Raw genomic sequence first — 6,000 nt, forward strand, 5'->3', positions numbered from 1 at the left:
GCTTTTCCTCGACTAGGCAATACTGCCTCTCTATATCAACTCCTATTTTGCTTTCAGGCAAAAACCACTCGTCTACCTAAGATTCACCAAAGCAGCAGCATAGTGTAGTGGAAAGAGTATGGGCTTGGGAGTCAGAGGTCTTGGGTTCAAATCCCGGCTCCGCCACTTATCTGCCGTGTGATCTTGGGCAAGTCACTTCGCCTCTCTGTGCCTCAGTTACCTCGCCTACAAATGGGGATTGGAATTGTGAGCCCCACGAGGGACAGGGACTGTGTCCAACCCAATTTGCTTAGTACAGTGCCTCGCACATAGTAAGCATTTAATAAACACCACAATCATTATTATTTTTATTATTATAAAAATCTTACTGCCTGGTCTTCCTACACCCAGCACCTTTCCTGGTTTTCAATCTCATCTGAAAATATTATGGCTTTATAAAACTCAAAAGTACCAGGAGTGGGGAAAAAAATCCCTCAAAGTTCTTCTCTAAACATAAACTGTTTTGGAATACAGGTTTTTAGGTGCCTTATTCATTTACCTGCTGATCCCTTTCCTCTAGACCAGAGGCAGGCACGACCTACGGTTCGCGAGCCAGACGCGGCTCTTCTTGGCAACCCAATGTGGCTGGGCAAACCTCGGCCCCCGCTTCAAGGCACAGCGGCCGACCGGGGCCTTCGGGGGGGCCTTGCCTCGGGGGGGGGGGGGGGACCTAGCGGGTAGGTGGGTGGTCCGAAGTCTCTGGCAGCAGCTCTTATTCCCCCTGCTTCTGCTGAAGAGCTCCACCGGTGACGGTTGAGGACGAAGTCGTCCCTCGGCAGGCCGGCCACGACCCCCCGCCCTCCTTGAGCTGTGGCCGCAGAGGGAGCCGTGCTGCCGACGCCTGATGCTCATCAGCAGGACGGCGCGACGAGCAGGGTGCCTCCTTTCGTCTCCCCGCTTACCCTCTCCCACCTTTCCCCTTCCCACCCACGAAACCTGTTCCGTTGTGCACTACGGGGGCACAGAGTGCCAGGAAGAGGGGAAAGGAACCGAGCACCCCCTCAAACATTCCCGCAGGCGGGAACAGAGGTAGGGGCAGCAGACAGAGGTAGCGCGGCTTTGTGGCAAGAGCCCGGGCTTGGGAGTCGGAGGACGTGGACTCTAATCCCGCCTCCGCCACTTATCAGCTGGGTGACTTGGGGCACGTCACTTCAATTCTCTGGGCCTCGGTTACCTCAACTGTAAAAGGGGGATTAAGACCGTGAGCCCCACGGGGGCCAACCTGATCTACCCCAGCTCTTAGATCAGTGCTTGGCACACAGGAAGCACTTAATACCATCATTGTGATGACGACGCTGATGACGCAGTTCCCCTGTCCTTTTTGCTCACCTTCCTGGATGGGGCTCAAGCCAGGCAGCGGAGGGAAGTGAGATGACGAGACAGAGCTACCGTCTTTTTATAGTATTTGTTAAGTGCTTACTATGTGCCACGCTGGACTGCTATGAAGCACCAGTGGCCTTGGGGTGTGGCGTGACCTAATGACATCACACTGTGCCCCGAGCAGTGTGGAGTAATTCTGGATGACTCTCCTGGACCGAAAAAAGCGGCTGACCCAGCTGCAGATAAGCAACTAATTGACTTCCACGGCATAAATGAAATCCTCATCTCAGTCGTCACTTTTTACATCCTTCCCCTATAGAATCATTTCCTAGAATCACTAATAAACGCTAAAGAAGAGAGGTTGGGTTTTCATTCATTCACTCAATCGTATTTACTGAGCGTTTACTGTGGGCAGAGCTGGGTTTTCCCTCTTACCCCTGTTCTACGGGGCTTCCCAACTAGAACAAATAATGATAATAGTGGTATTTCCTAAGTGCTTATTACGGGCACTGGAGGGGAGACAAGACGTTCAGGTCAGACACAGTCTCTTTCCCACAATGAGCTCACTGTTCAAGTTGGGGGGTGACAAGTATTTGGAAAAGCGGGGTTCCTAAATAATCCACAAGTTGGATAATAAGCTAATGATAACAGTAATGACTGTGACATGTCACGCGCTTACGATCGGCCAGGTACTGTTCTAGGAGCTGGGGAGGATACAAGCCATGCAGGATGGTCCCAGTCCCTCGTTCCACATTGGGGCTCTCAATCTTAATTTTACATTTTACAGGTGAGGTAACTGTGGCACAGAGAAGTGAAGTGAATTGCCCAACGTCACCAGCAAACGGCGGAGCCAGGAGCGGCTCTCCTCGCTCCGCCACGCTGCTTCCATTAAACAGTCTAGCTTCTTTTAAGCTATTAAACGCTCTCCGGTTGACGACCTCTGTCCCTCGGCTGCAGCATTACGGACCAAGAGGTGGTCTCCAACTTGAAGCAACAGTATTCTCTCTTTCTGCACTTCCCACAGAGAAATTCCGCACATAAAACGGGAAAGATCGTTTACAATTTGGTCATTCTCCTTGGGGTGGGGGGGTCTCCAAGGAACATTTAGACTGAATCCCCATCGGTGGCCAGGTCTACTTCACTCCTCCCTATTTAGAAAGGTGGAAACCCCAGGGGCGCCTTGCCAAACCGTCACGAAAGATAACGTTGACCGGACGACACTGCGCATACACAACCGCGGTCACCTGTTAACCACTTACTATACGCCAAGCGCTGCGCTCCGCGCCGGGGCAGATACGATATAATCGGGTCTCACAAGGGGCTGCGCTTGAGTAGGAGGGAAAACAGGTACTGAATCCCCATTTGGCAGATGAGGGAACTGAGGCACAGAGAAGTTAAGTGACTTACCCAAACCACACAGCGGGTAAGCGGCAGAGCCGGGATTAACTCATTCATTCAATCGTATTTATTAAACACTTACTAGGTACAGAGCACTGTACTAAGCGTTTGGGAGAGGACAATGCAACAACAAAGAGTGACATTCCCTGTCCAAAACAAGCTCAAAGTCTAGGGAAGCAGCATAGCATAGTGGATAGAGCAGGGGCCTGGGAGGCAGAAGGTTATGGGTTCTAATCCCGGCTCCGCTACTATTCCGCTATATGACACTTCACTTCAGTCACCGGCCAGTCACTTCAGTTCTCTGGACCTCAGTTTCCTCATCTGTAAAATGGGGATTGAGACCGTGAGCCCCCCCCGCCCCCGGCAGGACAAGGACTGTGTCCGACCCAGTTGCCTGTATTCACTCCAGCGCTTAATACAGTGCCTGCCACACAGTAAGCGCTTAACAAGAGAGAAGCTGCGGGGCTTAGCGGAAAGACCACGGGCTTGGGAGTCAGAAGACGTGGGTTCTAATCCCGGCTCCACCACTTGTGTGCTGTGTGACCTTGGGCAAGCCACTTAACCGCCCTGTGCCTCAGTTCCCCCATCTGTAAAATGGGAATAATAATACTAATAATAGTGGTTATCATTGGTTAAGCACCCTTCTAAGGGTTGGGGCAGATACGAGATAATCAGGTTGTCCCACAAGGGACTCGCAATCTCAATCTCCATTTCACGGATGAGGTCACCGAGGCTCAGAGCAGAGAAGTGACTTGTCCAAAGTCACACAGCAAACAAGTAGACTGAGGCCGGCACTGTCACACAGCTGAGAAGCGGCAGAGGCTGACGAGAGGCAGAGAACCCACGGCCCCTGACGCCTAAGTCCCGGCTCTTTCCACTAAGCCACGCTGCTTGAGACTTCATCTGTTGCCAAACTGCACTTTCCAAGCGCTTAGTACAGTGCTCCGCACACAGTAAGCGCTCAATCAATACGACAATGACTAAATGTGTCAGCCCGGCCCCTCTCCACTAAGCCCCCGATGAATACGGCCGCTGAGGGAACGGGCCTGTTTCTCGCCACTCCGTCGTCTCCCGAGCGCTTCGTCCAGTACTAGGCTCGCACTTCCGTATATATGTACGTATCTATTACTCTGTTTTATTAATGTGTATATATCTGTAATTCTATTAATCTATTTTGACGGTACTGATGCCTGCCTACTTGTTTTGTCGTCTGTCTCCCCCACTTCTAGACCGGGAGCCCGTTGTTGGGCAGGGACTGTCTCTATCTGTGGCCGATTTGAACTATCCAAGCGCTTAGTCCAGTGCTCTGCACACGGTAAGCGCTCACTAAATACGACTGAGTGATTGAATGCTTGGCTCATGGAGGGCAGTGCCATCTGCCTCCCCCTTCTCCACTGGGAGCCCGTTGTTGGGCAGGGATGGTCGCTCTCTGTGGCCCAACTGGCCTTCCCAAACGCTCAGCACAGCGCTCAGCACACGGCAAGCACTAAATACGACTGAATGAATGAATGAACGCTCGGCCCACGGACGGCAGTGCTGTCTGCCTCCCCTTTCTAGACTGGGAGCCCGTTGTGGGCTGGGAACTGTGTCTCTCTGTGGCCCAACTGGACTCCCCCAAGCGCTCAGTCCAGTGCTCAGCACACGGTAAGCGCTGAATAAATACGACTGAATGAATGAATGCTTGGCCCATGGACGGCAGTGCCGTCTGCCTCCCCCTTCTACACTGGGAGCCCGTTACGGGCTGGCAATCGTCTCTCTCTGTGGCCCAACTGGACTCTCCCAAGCGCTTAGTCCGGTGCTCAGCACACGGTGAGCGCTCACTAAATAGGGTTGAATGAATGAATGCTTGGGCCATGGATGGCAGTGCCGTCTGCCTCCCCCTTCTAGACTGGGACCCCGTTACGGGCTGGGAATTGTCTCTCTGGGGCCCAGTTGGACTTCTCATGCGTTCAGCACAGTGCTCAGCACAGGGTAAGCGCTCACTAAATACGACTGAGTGAACGAATGAATGCTTGGGCCATGGAGGGCAGTGCCGTCTGCTTTCCCCCTTCTACACTGGGAGTCCGTTATGGGCTGGGAACTGTCTCTGGGGCCCAGTTGGACTTCCCATGCGTTCAGCACAGTGCTCAGCACAGGGTAAACGCTCACTAAATACGACTGAGTGAACGAATGAACGCTTGGGCCATGGAGGGCAGTGCCGTCTGCCTTCCCCCTTCTACACTGGGAGTCCGTTATGGGCTGGGAACTGTCTCTGGGGCCCAGTTGGACTTCCCATGCGTTCAGCACAGTGCTCAGCACAGGGTAAGCGCTCACTAAATACGACTGAGTGAATGAATGAATGAATGAATGCTTGGGCCATGGAGGGCAGGGCTGCCTGCCTCCCCCCTTCTACCCTGGGAGCCCCTTTGGGGCTGGGAACCGTGTGTCTCTCTGTGACCCAACTGGACTCTCCCAGGCGCTCCGCACATGGTAAACACTCACTAAATGAGACTGAGTGAATGAATGAATGCTTAAATAGGGTTGGACGACTGAGGCGAAGGGGGAAAGCGGGGGGGGGGGGGGATTGTGGGGGCCATTTTGGGCGCCTCCTCCCTCCTGGTCCCCGAGCGGGGGCACTTCCGGTCGGCGCGCGCGCGCTCCTCGGGGGGGGGGCGGGGGGGGAGGGGAAGGCGCTCCTCGGGTCTCGCGAGAACAGCCGGGCCGCGGGAGGGGGGCGGCTGGTGGGGGGGAGGGGGACAGGGTGCGCGCGGCCGAGGCGGCGCCCGCTCGCGGCCGCGACCCGCCCCTCCCCCGCCCCGTCCCCCGCGGCGACAGGTACCTGCTGGGGCCAGGCCCGCCGGTCCGGACGCGGGAGAAGGATAAAAGAAAAGGCCAACGGCAAAGCGGCCTCCCCGACCCTGCTCTGGCTCCCTCCGCGACGGCGGCGACTCTGCCTCCCCGCCGCCCGCCCGCCCTCCCGGCACGGCGCCCCCTGGCGGAGGGAGGCCGCACGCCGCCCCGGAGCGCCCTCATTGGCGGAGACGAGGCCGCCCGCGCCCACCGGAGCGCTCCCATTGGCTGGGACGAGCCCTCCCCTCCCGCGCGTGCGCGCCATGACGTCAGCGCCCGGAGAGAGGCGGTGGCGGCCATTTTGAGCCCGGGCGGCGTCGCCGCCGACGCTCCGCCCCAGAAGCCCCGCCATTGGCCGGGACTCCCCTGACGTCACCGGCCCCGCCCTCCGCGCGGGCGCCCAATAATCCTTCA

General features: G+C 56.0%; 1 protein-coding gene across 1 annotated transcript in view; it reads right to left on the reverse strand.

The window, feature by feature from the left end:
• The window catches only part of ZC3H7A (zinc finger CCCH-type containing 7A), a 55,974-nt gene extending 50,284 nt beyond the window's left edge, over positions 1–5,690 (reverse strand). Inside the window, exon 1 of the mRNA XM_029056328.2 lies at positions 5,576–5,690. The gene's annotated coding sequence lies outside the window, so the exon portion shown is untranslated. The remainder of the gene's footprint in view (positions 1–5,575) is intronic.
• Positions 5,691–6,000: the final 310 nt, after the last annotated feature.

Source organism: Ornithorhynchus anatinus, chromosome 2, assembly GCF_004115215.2.
Source record: "Ornithorhynchus anatinus isolate Pmale09 chromosome 2, mOrnAna1.pri.v4, whole genome shotgun sequence".
In the NCBI taxonomy this organism is placed as follows: Eukaryota; Metazoa; Chordata; class Mammalia; order Monotremata; family Ornithorhynchidae; genus Ornithorhynchus; species Ornithorhynchus anatinus.